Raw genomic sequence first — 22,102 nt, forward strand, 5'->3', positions numbered from 1 at the left:
AATTTACATGGGCTATGTGCATCCAAACTGATAATCCTATATAGAGCCCTTGTAGTAGTGCAACGTATCAGGAATATACCCCTCATAGCCTGGTTCCTCTCTAGGTTTCTTCCTAGGTTTTGGCCTTTCTAGGGAGTTTTTCCTAGCCACCGTGCTTCTACACCTGCATTGCTTGCTGTTTGGGGGTTTTAGGCTGGGTTTCTGTACAGCACTTCGAGATATCAGCTGATGTACGAAGGGCTTTATAAAATAAACTTGATTTGATTTGATAATTTCAGACAGGCCGTCGGAGACCAACGGTAATGGAGAAAAGGGAAATACATCAGCCGTAATGTAATACCAGAGTTTGAGTTATGATCCGTCTCTTCCTTTGTCTCAGAGTAAGAGTTATCTGCGTCCCGAATGGTACCCTATTCCCTATGTAGTGCACTACTGTTGACCACAGCCCTATGGGGCCCTGTTCAAAAGTAGTGTGTATGTGTGGGACCCAGCCGTTTGGTACGCAGGCTTGGAGTCGAGCTGCTATTGTGATCGTCTAATGCTGAATATGTTGTTTACAGCATTGTAAATTGTATTGTAATGCCCTTGGATTTTTTGAAGTGATTCTTTTAATTAGCCTCTGTAATGGCCTACATGTATAGCAGTATGGGTGGCTGACTGGCACACTGTCATAGGTAGGAACACACACACACACACACACACACACACACACACACACACACACACACACACACACACACACACACACACACACACACACACACACACACACACACACATACACACACACACACAGAGCAAGCGGGAGACAGGTCTTGGGTCACTTCCAATTAAAACTGGCATTCATTCATTCACTGGTCAAATCCAATTTAAAGGTGACAAAGTGGAAGTAGATGAGGAATTAGAATTGGGGTGAGAATGAATAAATGATACTGTAGTTCTGGGGCGTTCTAGAGGTGTGGAACTGCGCTGGTGCTATTCATTTCATCAGGTTTTATTCCCCCTTCATTACCCCCATTCATAGCTAGCTGCTAATACAGTATATAATCGTCTCAGTGCTGTAAATATGAACTCTCTCTTTAGATTAAAAGGACAAAACACTGCACGTGGGTCGATGTTCGTTCAGGATGTGTCGTTAGGGGGTTTTTACTATAAAAAAGGAGACTTGACTTGTAGGTCTGAATTATCAGGAGTAAAGGGAGATTTATACCATTTAATGTCGAATAATACGCTTTCTTATAGGTGAAGTAATGATGTCTGTTTAATTGGAATTAGCTCAAAATAAAATCTGGGAAAAAGTATTTACTTGAAATTGTATTCTGGTAGTTGGACTTGAGCTGAATCGGTCGATCTGATTTGAACTGAATCGGTTGATCTGATTTGAACTGAATCGGTTCGATCTGATTTGAACTGAATCGGTTGATCCGATTTGAACTGAATCGGTTCGATCCGAACTGAATCAGTCGATCTGATTTGAACTGAATCAGTCGATCTGATTTGAACTGAATCAGTCGATCCGATTTGAACTGAATCGGTTCGATCCGATTTGAACTGAATCAGTCGATCTGATTTGAACTGAATCAGTCGATCTGTTTTGAACTGAATCAGTCGATCCGATTTGAACTGAATCGGTTCGATCCGATTTGAACTGAATCGGTTCGATTTGATTTGAGCTGAATTAGTCGATCCGATTTGAACTGAATCAGTCGATCCGATTTGAACTGAATCAGTCGATTCGATTTGAACTGAATCGGTTCGATCCGATTTGAACTGAATCAGTGAATTTTGAACCTCGTCTGTATGCCAGATTTTTTTTACAGGGCTCATTTGCAAAAGAGAGTTGGGTCTCAATGTTGACTTCCCTGTAGAAAATAAAGGATATAAACAAATTAACTGCATAGATATTATTCCAGGGAACAGAAAGATGTAGATATTAGATGGGATTATTCCAGGGAACAGAAATATATAGATATTACATTGGGATTATTCCAGGGAACAGAAAGATATAGATATTAGATGGGATTATTCCAGGGAACAGAAATATATAGATATTAGATGGGATTATTCCAGGGAACAGAAAGATATAGATATTAGATGGGATTATTACAGGGAACAGAAAGATATAGATATTAGATGGGATTATTCCAGGGAACAGAAAAATATAGATATTAGATGGGATTATTCCAGGGAACAGAAAGATATAGATATTAGATGGGATTATTACAGGGAACAGAAATATATATATATTAGATGGGATTATTCCAGGGAACAGAAAGATATAGATATTAGATGGGATTATTCCAGGGAACAGAAAGATGTAGATATTAGATGGGATTATTCCAGGGAACAGAAAGATATAGATATTAGATGGGATTATTCCAGGGAACAGAAAGATATAGATATTAGATGGGATTATTCCAGGGAACAGAAAGATATAGATATTAGATGGGATTATTCCAGGGAACAGAAAGATATAGATATTAGATGGGATTATTCCAGGGAACAGAAAGATATAGATATTAGATGGGATTATTCCAGGGAACAGAAAGATATAGATATTAGATGGGATTATTCCAGGGAACAGAAAGATATAGATATTAGATGGGATTATTCCAGGGAACAGAAAGAGTATGCAGGAGGAAAAGTGGATCAAATAGGAAGAACTACAAGCAGTCACTCGTTCTTAAAGAATCAATGGTAATATATCATTAATTTAAAAGTCCAAAAATGGATGTACCAATCCTGGATTGCCCCTTAAAGGGCAGCGTCGCAGCGTCTCAGATGATTTTCCAGTATTCGAAAGCTTTTATCAGACCCTTGACCTGAATAATCCCCCAAAAGATCTTTCAAGACATCTTCTCCGTCTCCTGTACTGTGCGAGTCCTTTCAGATGTTTGACTTATCATTGCAGTGTGTTTCAGAGATAAAAATACTATTTTCAAATGTTGCTACAGTAGTGCCCCATTCTCCTCTCCTCTGCTCCTCTCCTCTTCTCTTCTCCTCATCTCATCTCCTCCTCTCCTCTTCTCTTCTCCTCATCTCCTCTCCTCCTCTCCTCATCTCCTCCTCTGCTCCTCTCCTCTTCCCTCTCTTCTTCTCCTCTGCTCCTCTCCTCTTCTCTTCTCCTCATCTCCTCTCCTCCTCTCCTCTTCTCTTCTCCTTATCTCCTCTCCTCCTCTCCTCATCTCCTCCTCTCCTCTTCTCTTCTCCTCTTCCCTCTCTTCTTCTCCTCTACCCTCTCCTCATCTCCTCTCCTCTCCTCTCCTCCTCTCCCCTCTTGTCTTCTCCTCTCCTCTCATCTTCTCCTCTCCTCTTCTCTTCTCCTCATCTCCTCTCCTCCTCTCCTCTTCTCCTCTCCTCATCTCCTCCTCTCCTCTTCTCCACTCCTCTCCTCTTCTCCTCTCCTCCTCTCCTCTTCTCTTTTCCTCTCCTCTTTTCCTCTCCTCCTCTCCTCTTCTCCTCGCCTCCTCTCTTATTCTCTTCTCCTCTCCTCTTCTCCTCTCCTCCTCTCCTCTTCTCCTCTCCTCCTCTCCTCTTCTCCTCTCCTCTTTTCCTCTCCTTCTCTCCTCTGCTCCTCTGCTCCTCTGCTCTGCTCCTCTCCGCCTCTTCTCCTCTCCTCTGCTCCTCTTCTCCTCTCCTCCTCTCCTCTTCTCCTCTCTCCCCTCCTGCCATGAATGTACAATCAATCCTACAATGATATAGACAGACTGACTGATATACTGTATTAATGATATAGACAGACTGATATACTGTAGTAAAGGCATAGACAGACTGTATATTTTTTACCATATCAAAATAAAATTGTATTTTGTTTGTAATGTTTTGGAACACGTTCGATATCAAGGACATTGTACAAAAATAATTCAGTACTGTTGTTTGAATAACATTCCAAATGAAATTTCACATCGTTTAGTTTCCCAAACTGTCTGAACCAAAACTACACCCCTTTTCCCTGAATAGTGCACTATAGCCTGTAATGCTCCCCACGGTCCAAATCAGTCCCAGTCGGTCCCAGGTGGTCCTAGACGGTCCCAGCCGGTCCCAGGTGGTCCTAGACGGTCCCAGCCGGTCCCAGGTGGTCCTAGACGGTCCCAGCCGGTCCCAGGTGGTCCTAGACGGTCCCAGCCGGTCCCAGGTGGTCCTAGACGGTCCCAGCCGGTCCCTGTCCCAGAGCAGACGACCAAATAAAACATCCTCTCTGTTCGTTCAGCAGGGTAGAGGTCGTTTGGGCTAAGTGAGAGAACTACCTCCCTTTCGTCTTCTTTTAAACAGCCAGATGAAAAGCTGTATTGGCAGAGATACTGACGTAACACACACACACACACACACACACACACACACACACACACACACACACACACACACACACACACACACACACACACACACACACACACACACACACACACACACACACACACACACACACACACACCAAGGGACGCCAAGGGACGGTAGGCGTGGAACAACACAACAAACTAATGGTAGGAAGCGGGCGAGATGCCTGGGAATCCAGCTCTGCTCTGCCAAATCTGCTCTTAATTACCTGGCACCGAGTTATCTATCCATCCCTCCTTCTCTCCATCCCTGTCCTTCTCTCCATCCCTGTCCTTCTCTCCATCCCTGTCCTTCTCTCCATCCCTGTCCTTCGCTCCATCCCTGTCCTTCGCTCCATCCCTGTCCTTCGCTCCAACCCTGTCCTTCGCTCCATCCCTGTCCTTCTCTCCATCCCTGTCCTTCGCTCCATCCCTGTCCTTCGCTCCATCCCTGTCCTTCGCTCCAACCCTGTCCTTCGCTCCATCCCTGTCCTTCGCTCCATCCCTGTCCTTCGCTCCATCCCTCCTTCTCTCCATCCCTGTCCTTCTCAAAGGGGCCTGTTCTCCCCCTGCTCTCCTTCCCTCTCCCTAACCCTGTGTTTCTCTTAGGGACCTGTCCAATCGCTCTCTCCATCCTTCGCTCCATCCCTGTCCTTCTCAAAGGGGCCTGTTCTCCCCCTGCTCTCCTTCCCTCTCCCTAACCCTGTGTTTCTCTTAGGGACCTGTCCAATCGCTCTCTCCATCCTTCTCTCCATCCCTGTCCTTCTCAAAGGGGCCTGTTCTCCCCCTGCTCTCCTTCCCTATCCCTAACCCTGTGTTTCTCTTGGGGACCTGTCCAATCGCTCTCTCCATCCTTCGCTCCATCCCTGTCCTTCTCAAAGGGGCCTGTTCTCCCCCTGCTCTCCTTCCCTCTCCCTAACCCTGTGTTTCTCTTAGGGACCTGTCCAATCGCTCTCTCCATCCTTCGCTCCATCCCTGTCCTTCTCAAAGGGGCCTGTTCTCCCCCTGCTCTCCTTCCCTCTCCCTAACCCTGTGTTTCTCTTAGGGACCTGTCCAACCGCTCTCTCCATCCTTCTCTCCATCCCTGTCCTTCTCAAAGGGGCCTGTTCTCCCCCTGCTCTCCTTCCCTCTCCCTAACCCTGTGTTTCTCTTAGGGACCTGTCCAATCGCTCTCTCCATCCTTCGCTCCATCCCTGTCCTTCTCAAAGGGGCCTGTTCTCCCCCTGCTCTCCTTCCCTCTCCCTAACCCTGTGTTTCTCTTAGGGACCTGTCCAATCGCTCTCTCCATCCTTCGCTCCATCCCTGTCCTTCTCAAAGGGGCCTGTTCTCCCCCTGCTCTCCTTCCCTCTCCCTAACCCTGTGTTTCTCTTAGGGACCTGTCCATTCGCTCTCTCCATCCTTCTCTCCATTCACATCCTTGTCTTAGGGAATGAATGAATTCTCATGTTACCTCTAACCCTGATGTCTCCCACGTGACCAGTTAACAGAGCAGGTATAACAGGAACACTGTGTGGAAAATTGTAGCATTGATATTGAATAAAGTGGCAGCTTTTCCACAAATCAAGACCTTAAAATTTAGCTGGTGAATAATGTTGTTCTGCTAATAGAGTTGTGGTGTTTTGATTGGTCGGTCGTCTTACTGACTTCCTGTCCAATCACAGCCCTATTTTAATTCCTCATAAAAGACCAGTTGGAGATAAAGAAGAAGAAACCAGTTTAAAACATTTGAAGTATCGTTCTTACTTTAGCTTTGTACTCGTTTAGTGTTTTGTCACATTTATTACAGTTGGAAGATAGACAAGGTACAGACTAGAGAGAAGGACAGGACTATAGAGGGAGAAATGACTACAGAGGGAGACAGGTCTATAAACAGGACTATAGAGGGAGACAGGTCTATAGACAGGACTATAGAGGGAGACAGGACTATAGAAGGAGACAGGACTATAGAAGGAGACAGGACTATAGAGGGAGACAGGACTATAGAGGGAGACAGGACTATAGAGGGAGACAGGACTATAGAAGGAGACAGGACTATAGAAGGAGACAGGACTATAGAGGGAGACAGGACTATAGAGGGAGACAGGACTATAGAGGGAGACAGGACTATAGAGGGAGACAGGACTATAAACAGGACTATAGAGGGGACAGGTCTATAGAGGGAGACAGGACTATAGAGGGAGACAGGACTATAGAAGGAGACAGGACTATAGAGAGAGACAGGACTATAAACAGGACTATAAAGGGAGACAGGACTATAGAGGGAGACAGGACTATAGGGGGAGACAGGACTATAAACACGTCTATAAACAGGACTATAGAGGGAGACAGCACTATAAACAGGACTAAAGAGAGAGACAGGACTATAGAGGGAGACAGGTCTATAAACAGGACTATAAACAGGACTAAAGAGGGAGACAGGGCTATAGAGGGAGACAGGACTATAAACAGGACTATAGAGGGAGACAGGACTATAGAAGGAGACAGGACTATAGAAGGAGACAGGACTATAGAGGGAGACAGGACAATAAACAGGACTATAGAGGGAGACAGGACTATAGAAGGAGACAGGACAATAGAGGGAGACAGGACTATAGAAGGAGACAGGACTATAGAGGGAGACAGGACAATAGAGGGAGACAGGACTATAGAGGGAGACAGGACTATAGAAGGAGACAGGACTATAGAAGGAGACAGGACAATAGAGGGAGACAGGACAATAGAGGGAGACAGGACTATAGAGGGAGACAGGACTATAGAGGGAGACAGGACTATAGAGGGAGACAGGACTATAAACAGGACTATAGAGGGAGACAGGACTATAGAAGGAGACAGGACTATAGAGGGAGACAGGACAATAGAGGGAGACAGGACTATAGAGGGAGACAGGACTATAGAAGGAGACAGGACTATAGAAGGAGACAGGACTATAGAGGGAGACAGGACTATAGAAGGAGACAGGACTATAGAGGGAGACAGGACTATAGAGGGAGACAGGACTATAGAGGGAGACAGGACTATAGAGGGAGACAGGACTATAGAAGGAGACAGGACTATAGAGGGAGACAGGACTATAGAGGGAGACAGGACTATAGAGGGAGACAGGACTATAGAAGGAGACAGGACTATAGAGGGAGACAGGACTATAGAGGGAGACAGGACTATAGAAGGAGACAGGACTATAGAGGGAGACAGGACTATAGAAGGAGACAGGACTATAGAAGGAGACAGGACTATAGAGGGAGACAGGACTATAGAATGAGACAGGACTATAGAGGGAGACAGGACTATAGAGGGAGACAGGACTATAGAGGGAGACAGGACTATAGAAGGAGACAGGACTATAGAGGGAGACAGGACTATAGAAGGAGACAGGACTATAGAGGGAGACAGGACTATAGAGGGAGACAGGACTATAGAAGGAGACAGGACTATAGAAGGAGACAGGACTATAGAGGGAGACAGGACTATAGAAGGAGACAGGACAATAGAGGGAGACAGGACTATAGAAGGAGACAGGACTATAGAGGGAGACAGGACAATAGAGGGAGACAGGACTATAGAGGGAGACAGGACTATAGAAGGAGACAGGACTATAGAATTAGACAGGACAATAGAGGGAGACAGGACAATAGAGGGAGACAGGACTATAGAGGGAGACAGGACTATAGAGGGAGACAGGACTATAGAGGGAGACAGGACTATAAACAGGACTATAGAGGGAGACAGGACTATAGAAGGAGACAGGACTATAGAGGGAGACAGGACAATAGAGGGAGACAGGACTATAGAGGGAGACAGGACTATAGAAGGAGACAGGACTATAGAAGGAGACAGGACTATAGAGGGAGACAGGACTATAGAAGGAGACAGGACTATAGAGGGAGACAGGACTATAGAGGGAGACAGGACTATAGAGGGAGACAGGACTATAGAGGGAGACAGGACTATAGAAGGAGACAGGACTATAGAGGGAGACAGGACTATAGAGTGAGACATGATTACCAGTGCTTGCTCCCACTGTGTTCCGTTGGAGTATCAGACTCCTTTGTGTTCCTACTACGTCTCATGTCCGTGCTTTCTCTGTGTCATTCCGTTCTTTTGTCTATGACATCACGTCGACGTGGCTCTATTTGATGTACGTCCAGCTCTCTCTTTCTCTCTAGCGTTTCCAGCACCTGTCCCTCCACCACACACACAGACGTATTTGCCACTCTTAACATGCAACTCAAAAACACTACAGAATGATATTGTTTTACATCCTAAATTGCACCCTAGATTGTGCACTACCCTGGTCAAGAATAGTGCACTAATTAAGGAATAGGGTGCCATTTTAGGAATGCAAACCATACGTCCCAAATGGCTACTGAGCGTTAAATAATGTATACTCCAGTCGAATTACAGTCTTAAGCCTACTGAGGATGAACGCTTTGCCTCAACGGTAAAGGAAGGTAAGGTAGTAAACATTAGACCTACATTCTCTGCGATCTTAAATTTTGAAATACAGAGCATGAAATCCATTTTTAATATGTTTTTCCTCTTAGTATCTGTCTCATATCAGATCCAGAATAAATATGTGTTATAGGACTTGGATAGGAATCAGTGGGACAATGGTATTATAATGACCCCTTTACGTCCTTCTGTTAGCTAACGGCAGACGGACCAAAAACGTCCTTCTGATAGCTAACGGCAGACGGACAAAAAACGTCCTTCTGTTAGCTAACGGCAGACGGACAAAAAACGTCCTTCTGATAGCTAACGGCAGACGGACAAAAAACGTCCTTCTGGTAGCTTACGGCAGACGGACAAAAAACGTCCTTCTGATAGCTAACGGCAGACGGACAAAAAACGTCCTTCTGATAGCTAACGGCAGACGGACAGAAAACGTCCTTCTGATAGCTTACGGCAGACGGACAAAAAACGTCCTTCTGGTAGCTTACGGCAGACGGACAAAAACGTCCTTCTGATAGCTAACGGCAGACGGACAAAAAACGTCCTTCTGATAGCTAACGGTAGACCGACAAAAAACGTCCTTCTGATAGCTTACAGCAGACGGACAAAAAACGTCCTTCTGGTAGCTTACGGCAGACGGACAAAAAACGTCCTTCTGATAGCTAACGGCAGACGGACAAAAAACGTCCTTCTGATAGCTAACGGTAGACCGACAAAAAACGTCCTTCTGATAGCTTACAGCAGACGGACAAAAAACGTCCTTCTGATAGCTAACGGTAGACCGACAAAAAACGTCCTTCTGATAGCTTACAGCAGACGGACAAAAAACGTCCTTCTGGTAGCTTACGGCAGACGGACAAAAAACGTCCTTCTGATAGCTAACGGCAGACGGACAAGAAACGTCCTTCTGGTAGCTTACGGCAGACGGACAAGAAACGTCCGACAAAAAGTGAGGAAAGCATCTCAGGTAAATCATCATTCTGTATCATTGTATCAGTTTGAGTTGATAGAGTCTAAATCTGACTGACTCTTTGGACCTACTGTAATTTGGACCTACTGTAATTTGGACCTACTATAAGTTGGACCTACTGTAATTTGGACCTACTGTAATTTGTTCTATTTGAAATTTTGTGTCTGGGATTGAGAAAATGGAGGGGAAAAAATGAAAAAAGTTGCTACTACAGCAGCCGAGGAGAACGGGGATTTGTGCCCACCACCTGAATATCAAAAGACACTGAATAGATCGAATAGAATCAGTATTTCTTCAGTGTTGGAGCTAGACGCTGTAGGTCAGTCAGTGAGTTCACTGACAATAGAAGAACAATAAATGTCTTATCTAATATCTGGATTTAGGCCGGCGGGATTCAGCCAATGGGCTTTTAAAGGCAACGTTCCCACAGAATATTATTTTAAATAAATACTTTTTTTTTGCGGAGATGTCATTCATAGTGAACGCTGCAGATATTGATCGGATTGAATGCCGACCTGAGTTTTACAGTACGTCTCTGTACGTTTCAGTCAATCATTCATTTTCTACAAACCTTCATTTGACCATTATGGTACAACCAGTAGGGCATGATAGTGTTATATAGAGGAGCGATAGAACTGACAGGCCCCATGCTAACTCACTGCCTTGACACGTTGTCACTGACATGTTGGGAGTCTCCTCCTGTAGTCCATGTTCAGATGTACGGAAGTCTTGGTTTGTGCCACAAATGTCACCCTATTCTCTATACTGGAAACACTTATCTCCCTCACTAGCTTTAAGCACCAGCTGTCAGAGCAGCTCACAGATTACTGCACCTGTACATAGCCCATCTATAATTTGGCCCAAACAACTACCTCTTTCCCTACTTTATTTATATATTTATTTTGCTCCTTTGCACCCCATTATTTCTATCTCTACCTTGCATATTCTTCCACTGCAAATCTACCATTCCAGTGTTTTACTTGCTATATTGTATTTACTTCGCCACCATGGCCTTTTTTGCCTTCACCTCCCTTATCTCACCTCATTTGCTCACATTGTATATAGACTTCTTTTTCTACTGTAGTATTGACTGTATGTTTGTATTACTCCATGTGTAACTCTGTGTTGTTGTATGTGTCGAACTGCTTTGCTTTATCTTGGCCAGGTCGCAATTGTAAATGAGAACTTGTTCTCAACTTGCCTACCTGGTTAAATAAAGGTGAAATAAATAAATATAGTGCACTGCATAGGGTATAGGGTGCCGTTTGAGACACAGGACAGGGGTGTGTTCTGTGTTCTGACGGGTGAGCATAGAGCTGGAGAGCATAGAGCTGGAGAGCATAGAGCTGGAGAGCATAGAGCTGGAGAGCATAGAGCTGGAGAGCATAGAGCTGGAGAGCATAGAGCTGGAGAGCATAGAGCTGGAGAGCATAGAGCTGGAGAGCATAGAGCTGGAGAGCATAGAGCTGGCACAATTACCTAATGCAACATTACAGAACGTTTAGATAGAAACAGATATGATTGTCTGTCAGGTAGAATTGGGAGCCTTGTCAGCTCTATTCAATATATGTTTTACCTGAATGTTCTGTAACCTTTCCCTCTTTCATTGACACACGCCCCAGGTAAAACAGCCTACTGATGGGTATGACCTGCCAGGCTTTATAAACTGCTCTGTCACGGCAAGAGAAAGACATGCCAGAGAAATGGAGGGAGCGGGAAGGAGAAGAGCATCACCATCTAGGATAGACATGTCTACTGCCATGCTTCCCCCCGTCCTGTCCCCAGCATCATGCACGCACACGTCATGGAGTATGAAGTCATGGAGTACACACACACACACACACACACACACACACACACACACACACACACACACACACACACACACACACACACACACGGACACACACGGACACACACACACGCACACACCATGGTGTTCCAACCAAGGCGTGTGTTAGAAGATAGCTCTCTGCCTCTACACGCACCCCAGATGTTATGTCAGGTCAATAGCTGAACTCATCGTTTGTGAAGGACGCAGGTTGGAAAGTAGAGTGTATGTAGCACTGCATAAATCCACACGTCCTCTCTCCTAAGAGGCCCCAGTCAAACCCTGTGTGCTGCTCCAGATCTACTAACTCAACAGCCAAGCTAACAGCCAAGCTAATAGCCAAGCTAACAGTCAAGCTAACAGTCAAGCTAACAGCCAAGCTAACAGCCAAGCTAACAGCCAAGCTAATAGCCAAGCTAACAGCCAAGCTAACAGTCAAGCTAACAGCCAAGCTAACAGCCAAGCTAATAGCCAAGCTAACAGCCAAGCTAACAGTCAAGCTAACAGCCAAGCTAACAGCCAAGCTAACAGCCAAGCTAACAGCCAAGCTAACAGCCAAGCGAACAGCTAAGCTAACAGCCAAGCTAACAGCTAACGTTCCTGCAGGATTTCCCAAAGCTCAAACATATGTGCTGGTCTGTCTCGGCACATTTGTATTGGGCTCAACAGCCCTCCTCTCATATGTTGCCAACAGGCTTTCTGGCTCTCAGGCACTCTGGCACACTGCTGATCATCCATTATGTATTAGTGGGGCCTGGATGATTGTTGCCACCTCAGAGAGAGGCATGGAGTTAAGCAGAGAGACAGACAGACAGACAGACAGACAGACAGACAGACAGACAGACAGCCAGACAGACAGACAGACAGACAGACAGACAGACAGACAGACAGACAGACAGACAGACAGACAGACAGACAGACAGACAGACAGACAGACTTGATGCTGGCGGCAGGCTACTATGTAGATCCATAGACGAGAGAAGAGAAGTGAGGAGAGGAGAGGAGAGGAGAAGAGAAGAGAAGAGAAGAGAAGAGAAGAGAAGAGAAGAGAAGAGAAGAGAAGAGAAGAGAAGAGAGGAGAAGTGAGGAGAGGAGAGGAGAGGAGAGGAGAGGAGAGGAGAGGAGAGGAGAGGAGAGGAGAGGAGAGGAGAAGAGAGGAGAGGAGAAGAGAGGAGAAGAGAGGAGAAGAGAGGAGAGGAGAGGTGAGGAGAAGAGGAGAAGTGAGGAGAAGTGAGGAGAAGAGAGGAGAAGAGAGGAGAAGAGAGGAGAAGAGAGGAGAAGAGAGGAGAAGGAGAAGTGAGGAGAAGAGAGGAGAGGAGAGGAGAAGAGAAGAGAAGAGAAGAGAAGAGAAGAGAAGAGAAGAGAAGAGGATAGGAGAGGAGAAGAGATGGATTGATAAAGATCAAGGCCAACACATTATTCTTACATTAGGCCAATTAGCTAGAACTGCATGGTGAAGCCAGCCAGTGCGTCTGCCTCTGTGCTAGACTACAGGCTGCAGGCGTGAAGAAGGAATCCATGCGCACCATATGTCTTCTACAGAGCTACCGATTTAATACAACGCCAAGGTTATGAATTATTATTACTGAAACGGGAGACAAATGAGAAAGGAACTGTCTATTGTTCAATGCATTATGATAGACTTCCTCTGTTGGCTCACCTACCAGATACAGGATAAAAACCTTCCTCTGTTGGCTCACCTACCAGATACAGGATACAAACCTTCCTCTGTTGGCTCACCTACCAGATACAGGATTAAAACCTTCCTCTGTTGTCTCACCTACCAGATACAGGATTAAAACCTTCCTCTGTTGGCTCACCTACCAGATACAGGATAAAACCTTCCTCTGTTGGCTCACCTACCAGATACAGGATTAAAACCTTCCTCTGTTGGCTCACCTACCAGATACAGGATTAAAACCTTCCTCTGTTGGCTCACCTACCAGATACAGGATAAAAACCTTCCTCTGTTGGCTCACCTACCAGATACAGGATAAAACCTTCCTCTGTTGGCTCACCTACCAGATACAGGATAAAACCGACCTCTGTTGGCTCACCTACCAGATACAGGATAAAAACCTTCCTCTGTTGGCTCACCTTCCAGATACAGGATAAAAACCTTCCTCTGTTGGCTCACCTACCAGATACAGGATAAAACCTTCCTCTGTTGGCTCACCTCCCAGATACAGGATACAAACCTTCCTCTGTTGGCTCACCTCCCAGATACAGGATAAAAACCTTCCTCTGTTGGCTCACCTCCCAGATACAGGATAAAAACCTTCCTCTGTTGGCTCACCTCCCAGATACAGGATAAAACCTTCAGCCATGATGCTACAAGAGAATTACAATGAGATGTATAGAGGAAGCCAATGAAATGACAGAGAAAAATATGTGAAAATATGGCTTGGTTTGAATTATAACACTTAATGAGGATGCAGTTGTCTCGGAAATTGGAAGGAGGAAAATAATGATGAATTGCACACTTGATCCCAATGCTCGTTCTTAACGTCATGGAGCATAGAAACAAATCAGATGTGATCTACGCTATCCCACATTAATTTACAGCATTCTGTAGTGCTTCATTCCCCATATTAATTAGACATATGATTAGACATTATGTAGGCTAATACATCTCGTATTCAAAATGTTTACGAGCACATAATTCATGGCATTAAATAGTCACTTTTACTCCAACCTACATGTACATATTACCTCAACTACCTGGTACCCCTGCACATTGACTCAGTACTGGTACTCCTTATAGTCTCATTATTACCTCAACTACCTGGTACCCCTGCACATTGACTCAGTACTGGTACTCCTTATAGTCTCATTATTACCTCAACTACCTGGTACCCCTGCACATTGACTCAGTACTGGTACTCCTTATAGTCTCATTATTACCTCAACTACCTGGTACCCCTGCACATTGACTCAGTACTGGTACTCATTATAGTCTCATTATTACCTCAACTACCTCGTACCCCTGCACATTGACTCAGTACTGGTACTCCTTATAGTCTCATTATTACCTCAACTACCTCGTACCCCTGCACATTGACTCAGTACTGGTACTCCTTATAGTCTCATTATTACCTCAACTACCTGGTACCCTGCACATTGACTCGGTACTGGTACTCCTTATAGTCTCATTATTACCTCAACTACCTCGTACCCCTGCACATTGACTCAGTACTGGTACTCCTTATAGTCTCATTATTACCTCAACTACCTCGTACCCCTGCACATTGACTCAGTACTGGTACTCCTTGTTGATAGACTCGTTATAAGGTATTTATTGTGTTACTATTTTCTATTTTTATTTGTTAATTTTTCTTACTTTTTAACTTGTTGTGAAAGGGCTCGTCAGTAAGCTTTTCATGGCGAAGTCTAAACCTGTTGTATTCAAGGCATTTGACTAACATCATTAGATTATATTTGAAATAGAGACCTTCAGCGGGATTGCAAAGGTTGTGTAGCAGAATGGATTTTAATTGGTTAGTAGTAATCAGAATGCTGTTATGTTCTAATTGAACGGTCTGATGTGAGCGTTAACGTACCCATTAGGTCACGGGAACGCTGGGTAATTACCCAGGATTCCATTAGCTAGCTGAGTACCAATGAGAGCACATTTACACCATTTAGGCTACGCCATGTCAAACCAACGGTCAAGTAAACACACAACATTTGAAGGTGAATGGGAGGGAGGCAGGAGGCAAAGCTGCCTGCTGGCTGTAACATACACTTATAGTACAAATATGTATTTTTTATTAATAGGATTTAGATGATTTTTGCCTGCTTTAAATTTAAACATCTCTTTCTTTGTGCTTTACAACCTGATGTAATTTTCTATTAGGTAATATTTTGAAGAATGTCATTATTTTGACTGGTGACTGATGCCCTGGTAGGAATCAGATAGTTACAGAGAATGGTACTGTGTGAAAGAGTAAACCTTAGAATGATGCCACACAGATATTATCTGACATACATGTCAGTATAGAATCCAGACAGCAGTTGAAAGGAGACCATTTAAAGGCTTTAATTTTTTAGCCGTGAACTATGACCTGATATGAAATATTACTATTACGTTTATAAGTAGTACTATTATTAGTAGTATTACTATTATTACTATTAATAATATTATTATTATTGTTGTTATTATTATTATTAGTGTTACTATTATTACTATTAATAATAGTATTATTATTATTATGTATTATTATTATTATTATGTACTTTTACTATAATTTTTATTACTATTACTTCTATTATTACTATTATAATAATAATTGTTGTTATTAATGGCTCTGGTCAAAAGTAGTGCACTAGAAAAGGGAATAGAGTGCCATTTGGAACATACAGATATAGGATCTTAATTTGATCACTCTTTTGTTGCTGAGGTTGGCTATTATCAGCTTTAAATCATACAGATTCTGTTGCTCTTTTGGGCATTTTCAAAAGCTAAAGATAAACTACTACCACTTGAATAAAGAAAAGTGTCATCTGCATAAAAATGAACATCCGCTGTTTCAATAAGATCCCCAATGTAGTTGATATACAAAATGAACAACAGTGGGCCCAAAATAGAACCTTGCGGAACACCTGAGCACACCTCTATGAACTCAGATTTACAACCATCCGCCATTACACATTGTGTACGATTTGATAGGTAATTTATAAAGCCAATCTAGAGCGTGACCAGTAATTCCACATCATGTTTACCTTTGCACTAACACAGAGCATAGTCCACGGTGTCAAAAGCCTTCGACAAATCATTAAAGACAGACACATAATTTAACTTCTTATCAAGAGCACAGTGGATGTCATTTAACACCTTCGATGTTGCTGAAACAGTGCTGTGGCCATTTAAGATGATGTGTCACGTCTGCACCCGCTCCCCCCCCCCCCCCCCTCCCCCCTGGCGCTTGAGGGCGCCAAGCTGCCCTGCATCACGCACACCTGCCATCTATTACGCACCTGCCTTCCCTCGTCATGGCGCATCAGCGATATTGGACTCACCGGGACTCACTCATCACCTGTTTATTACCTCCCCCTATATTTGTCAGTTCCCCAGCTCTGTTCCCCCCGCTGCTGAATTAACCGTTTTTTGTCCGTATTACTCGTGTGCTGACGCTGTTCCTGTCTCGTTCCATGTCCGTTTCCTGTCTCGTTCCATGTCCGTTTCCTGTCTCGTTCCATGTCCGTTTCCTGTCTCGTTCCATGTCCGTTTCCTGTCTCGTTCCATGTCCGTTTCCTGTCTCGTTCCATGTCCGTTTCCTGTCTCGTTCCATGTCCGTTCTATATTAAACGTTTGACTCCCCCCGTACCTGCTCCGTCTCTCCAGCGTCATGCTTGTGACACGTTGTTTTCTTGGAAGTAGGTCTTCAGCTGCCTACTAACTAAAGACTCCAGTACCTTTGACAGTACAGACGATGTTGATATGGGTCGATAGTTGTCAAGTAGCGAAGGATCTCCACCTTTCAGAAGAGGCAGCACAAAAGCAGATGTCCATAACTTGGGGATTTCCTTAACATCAAGCGTGAGGTTAAAAATACATGTTAAAGGGGGGGGGGATCAAAGATGTCTGCGGCTAGGTGTAGGAGGCGGGAGTCTAGTTCATCAGGGCCAGGGGATATTTTGCCATCAATTTCTTTCAGGGCTTTACGCACTTCTGAAACAGAGTAGGATAAAAAGGAGAACAGGTAAATTCATAGGGGGCTCAATTATACCTTTGACCTTTTCAAATAAACTGCCTGCATCTAAAAAAGAAAAAAATGCTGATTCAAGGCCTTTCACTATTTGCCAAAAATGTTGATGGATTATTTAAATGATGTGAAGTAGATTTCAGGTAGTGGTGTGCTTTTAATTTACGGATCATAGCCACAACCCATATTTCGAAAGATGTTTAACAATCATCCAATCATCTGCCGAACCAGTCCCTCTTGCTTTAGCCCACATAGCATTCAGTTCCCTTGTGATTTTAGTAAGTTCCTCAGTAAACCAAGGGTTCTCTCTGCCCTTCATCCTGAATGTTTTAAAAGGGGCCTATTGCATACATCCTGGAATACGTTGTGGAAGTAAGAAAAGGCTAGTTCAACATCAGGGATTATTTCCGTTCTATTCCATTCAATGCCAGATACATGTAAAAAACAAAACTTGAATATCAAACTGCTTCCGGTTTCTTTTCGTAACGACACGTGGAGATTTCTTAGGAATTTTACCATCTCTCACACAGGCAATAGCACAGTGATCACTTATGTCATTTTGCAAAAAATACCAGAAGCATTAAAACGATGAGGAGTATTGGATAAAATCAAATCAATCAAAGCGGATTTCAGAGGATATTTTATATTCAACCTGGTTACACTGTTTGACAATCTGAGTGAGATTGTACGTGTGCAGTTAGTAGGGGTTGGGTCTCTTTATTTGTTAATTCATCTTGACCTCTTTGTGAGGTCACTATAGTATTAATCAGGTCCTATTATTAACGCTTACCTCTTAATGGCAAACTGCTGGGACACTTCCTCCTCCTCCTCCTCCCCCCACTCTCCATCCTTCCCTCCTCCCTCCACTCTCCATCTTTCCTTCCTTCCTCCCTCCTCCCTCCTTCCTCCTCCTCCCCCCACTCTCCATCCTCCCCTCCTCCCTCCTCCCTCCTTCCTCCTCCCTTCTTCCTCCCTCCTCTCTCCTTCCTCCTCCTCCCCCCACTCTCCATCCTTCCTCACTGTCCTTCTATCCAACTCCAGTAGCTGCTCAGTTGGACCTCTGAGAGCTCAGACAAAGACTAGGCAGTAACAATGGTCCTCTGGAACTAGACCCAGGCCTGCTCTTAATTACAGCCACATATGAGACAGAGAGGAGAGAAGGGGAGAGAAGACCCCTTGCCAGCCTGCTAAAAGGTTCTGGAGCTGGGCCATCGTTACCCACACAGTCACCCACTGAAGTGACCAGACAGCCACAGCTAACAGCTAGCAGCAAACACTCACTAATTGCAACAGAGAGACAAAGAGAGAGAGAGAGAGACAGAGAGAGAGAGAGAGAGAGAGAGAGAGAGAGAGAGAGAGAGAGAGAGAGAGAGAGAGAGAGAGAGAGAGAGAGAGAGAGAGAGAGAGAGAGAGAGAGAGAGAGAGAGAGAGAGAGAGAGAGAGAGAGAGAGAGAGAGAGAGACAGAAGTTGGGGAGGAGGGGAGGGGAGGGAAATGCCAGGAGTAGAGAGAGGAGGGGAGGGGAGGGGAGGGAAATGCCAGAAGGGGAGGGGAGGGGAGGGGAGGGGAGGGGAATGCCAGGAGTAGAGAGAGGCGGGGAGGGGAGAGGAGGGGAGGGGAGGGAAATGCCAGGATTAGGGAGAGGAGGGGAGGGGAGGGGAGGGAAATGCCAGGATTAGGGAGAGGAGGGGAGGGGAGAGGAGGGGAGGGAAATGCCAGGAGTAGAGAGAGGAGGGAAGGGGAGGGGAGAGGAGGGCAGGGAAATGCCAGGACTGGGAAGGGGAGGGGCGGGAATGTCACTCTTGTTCTGTTCCAGCTGAAGGACAGGTAGGCAACGCTCCCACTTTCCCTCCATCCCTCCATCCCTCTACCCCTCCATCGCTCCATCCTTCTATCCCTACATCCCTCTATCCCTCCATCCCTCCATCCCTCTATCCCTACATCCCTCTACCCCTCCATCCCTCTATCCCTCCATCCCTCCATCCCTCTACCCCTCCATCCCTCCATCCCTCTATCCCTACATCCCTCTACCCCTCCATCCCTCTATCCCTCCATCCCTCCATCCCTCTATCCCTCCATCTCTCTATCCCTCCATCCCCCCTGTCACACTCCCCTCCATCCCTTCATCCCTCTATCCCTCTATCCCTCTATCCCTTCATCCCTCCATCCCTCTACACTTCCATCCCTCTATCCCTCTATCCCTCTATCCCCCCATCCCTTCCTCTAATACTCTCTCTGCCCGGTACTCCTCTCCAAATTCCACAATCAGTCCTCTCTGGCGGCAGCAGCCCTGGCAGACAGGCCCAACTCTCAGCTTGAGGGTTGTGAATAACAATATGTTGTTGGCGGTACTGGATACCGGAGCGGTGTGTCCAGAAATACGCCATCCAAGCATAATAGTGTTTTGATGGAAGTGAAATGCCATTCAATCTAATCAGGAATGCATTAAGTGATTTGTTGATTAGATATTTGAATCATCAGGAAATACACTGTTTGATATGAGACTGAATAAAACTGTGGTTTTAATGGAATGTAATTCATTACACAGAACACCTGCTTCTGGTGTGTAGCTCTATGGCAGTCCACCATGAGTCCCAAATGGCACCCTATTCCAGGAAGAAGCCCATGCCATTTAAGTGAACACTTAGCACAGTACTAATGTGAGCTAGGTCTCTTTAACAGTGCTGTGGTGATGCCATTTAAGTGAACACTTAACACAGTACTAATGTGAGCTAGGTCTCTTTAACAGTGCTGTGGTGATGCCATTTAAGTGAACACTTAGCACAGTACTAATGTGAGCTAGGTCTCTTTAACAGTGCTGTGGTGATGCCATTTAAGTGAACACTTAGCACAGTACTAATGTGAGCTAGGTCTCTTTAACAGTGCTGTGGTGATGCCATTTAAGTGAACACTTAGCACAGTACTAATGTGAGCTAGGTCTCTTTAACAGTGCTGTGGTGATGCCATTTAAGTTAACACTTAACACAGTACTAATGTGAGCTAGGTCTCTTTAACAGTGCTGTGGCGATGCCATTTAAGTGAACACTTAACACAGTACTAATGTGAGCTAGGTCTCTTTAACAGTGCTGTGGTGATGCCATTTAAGTTAACACTTAACACAGTACTAATGTGAGCTAGGTCTCTTTAACAGTGCTGTGGTGATGCCATTTAAGTGAACACTTAACACAGTACTAATGTGAGCTAGGTCTCTTTAACAGTGCTGTGGTGATGCCATTTAAGTGAACACTTAGCACAGTACTAATGTGAGCTAGGTCTCTTTAACAGTGCTGTGGTGATGCCATTTAAGTGAACACTTAGCACAGTACTAATGTGAGCTAGGTCTCTTTAACAGTGCTGTGGTGATGCCATTTAAGTTAACACTTAACACAGTACTAATGTGAGCTAGGTCTCTTTAACAGTGCTGTGGTGATGCCATTTAAGTTAACACTTAACACAGTACTAATGTGAGCTAGGTCTCTTTAACAGTGCTGTGGCGATGCCATTTAAGTGAACACTTAACACAGTACTAATGTGAGCTAGGTCTCTTTAACAGTGCTGTGGTGATGCCATTTAAGTTAACACTTAACACAGTACTAATGTGAGCTAGGTCTCTTTAACAGTGCTGTGGCGATGCCAGTTGCATAAAGAAATGTGTAACATAATGTGTAACATATGCAGTGTTGAAAATTAATTCCCCAAGAGTTGTTTATCCTGAGAAGAGGAGGGGAGGGGAGGGGAGGGGAGGGGAGAGGAGAGGTGGGATGGGGAGGATGGGGAGGGAGAGGAGAGGAGAGGAGAGGAGAGGAGAGGAGAGGAGAGGGTGAAAGACGAGGGGAGGGGATAGGAGAGGAGAGAAATACCAGGAGGAGGAGGGGAGGGGAGGGACATGCCAGGTGTAGGAGGGGAGGGGAGGGGAGGGGAGGGGAGGGGAGGGACATGCCAGGTGTAGGAGGGGAGGGGAGGGACATGCCAGGTGTAGGAGGGGAGGGGAGGGGAGGGACATGCCAGGTGTAGGAGGGGAGGGGAGGGGAGGGGAGGGGAGGGGAGGGGAGGGGAGGGGAGGGACATGCCAGGTGTAGGAGGGGAGGGGAGGGACATGCCAGGTGTAGGAGGGGAGGGGAGGGGAGGGGAGGGGAGGGAAGGGAAGGGAGGCCTTGGTTCTTTCTGTTTGTATGGACAGGCAGGAAAGGGTTCTGAGTCGAGGGTTTGCCCAGTATTTTCATTCTGTATATCATGATGCGTGTAATTAGCATCTCTAGTATGATCTGAGATTTTATGTGCAACTGTTTTGTCGAATTTCGCCTATGACCTGTAAAAGTTCAAGGAAGTTTCCCTGGTTGACATCCATGTTGTTGTTTATGTCTCCTCCCTGTGAAAGTCCCTGGTATGCAGTGTAACGTAATGACTCCACAACTGCTCTCATATACTCTCTGTTCTCTCAGACTATTTTCAAATGGCCGTCACTTAGAGTGTTGTATATTGTTGAGCCAGACTCTTTCTGAATAGTCCACTCATTCCACGCTGTCATTATATATTTACGCTCCACACTAGCATTGTGTTTCTTTGAAATAGAATATTCCAGCCATTTGTAATCCTCATACCATCTACAATTGATGTAGCGATCCTGCTGTCCAACTTTTGTCGCTGGATAACGCCGAAGAAGAGGGCGCCTTGGTTTTTCAACAGGGGACTGGCTTAAATTAGAGGGAGCTGTGGCTGTGCTAACAGCGGTGGCTATGCTAACAGTGGCTGTGCTAACAGTGCAGCTAAAAGTGGCTGTGTTAACAGTGCAGCTAACGGTGGCTGTGCTAACAGTGGTGGCTGTGCTAACA

General features: G+C 45.2%; 1 protein-coding gene across 3 annotated transcripts in view; it reads left to right on the top strand.

The window, feature by feature from the left end:
* Positions 1-22,102, top strand: part of cadm2b (cell adhesion molecule 2b) — a 492,515-nt gene that overhangs the window by 375,491 nt on the left and 94,922 nt on the right. The window lies entirely within an intron of this gene.

This window comes from Salvelinus alpinus, chromosome 21, assembly GCF_045679555.1.
Source record: "Salvelinus alpinus chromosome 21, SLU_Salpinus.1, whole genome shotgun sequence".
In the NCBI taxonomy this organism is placed as follows: domain Eukaryota; kingdom Metazoa; phylum Chordata; class Actinopteri; order Salmoniformes; family Salmonidae; genus Salvelinus; species Salvelinus alpinus.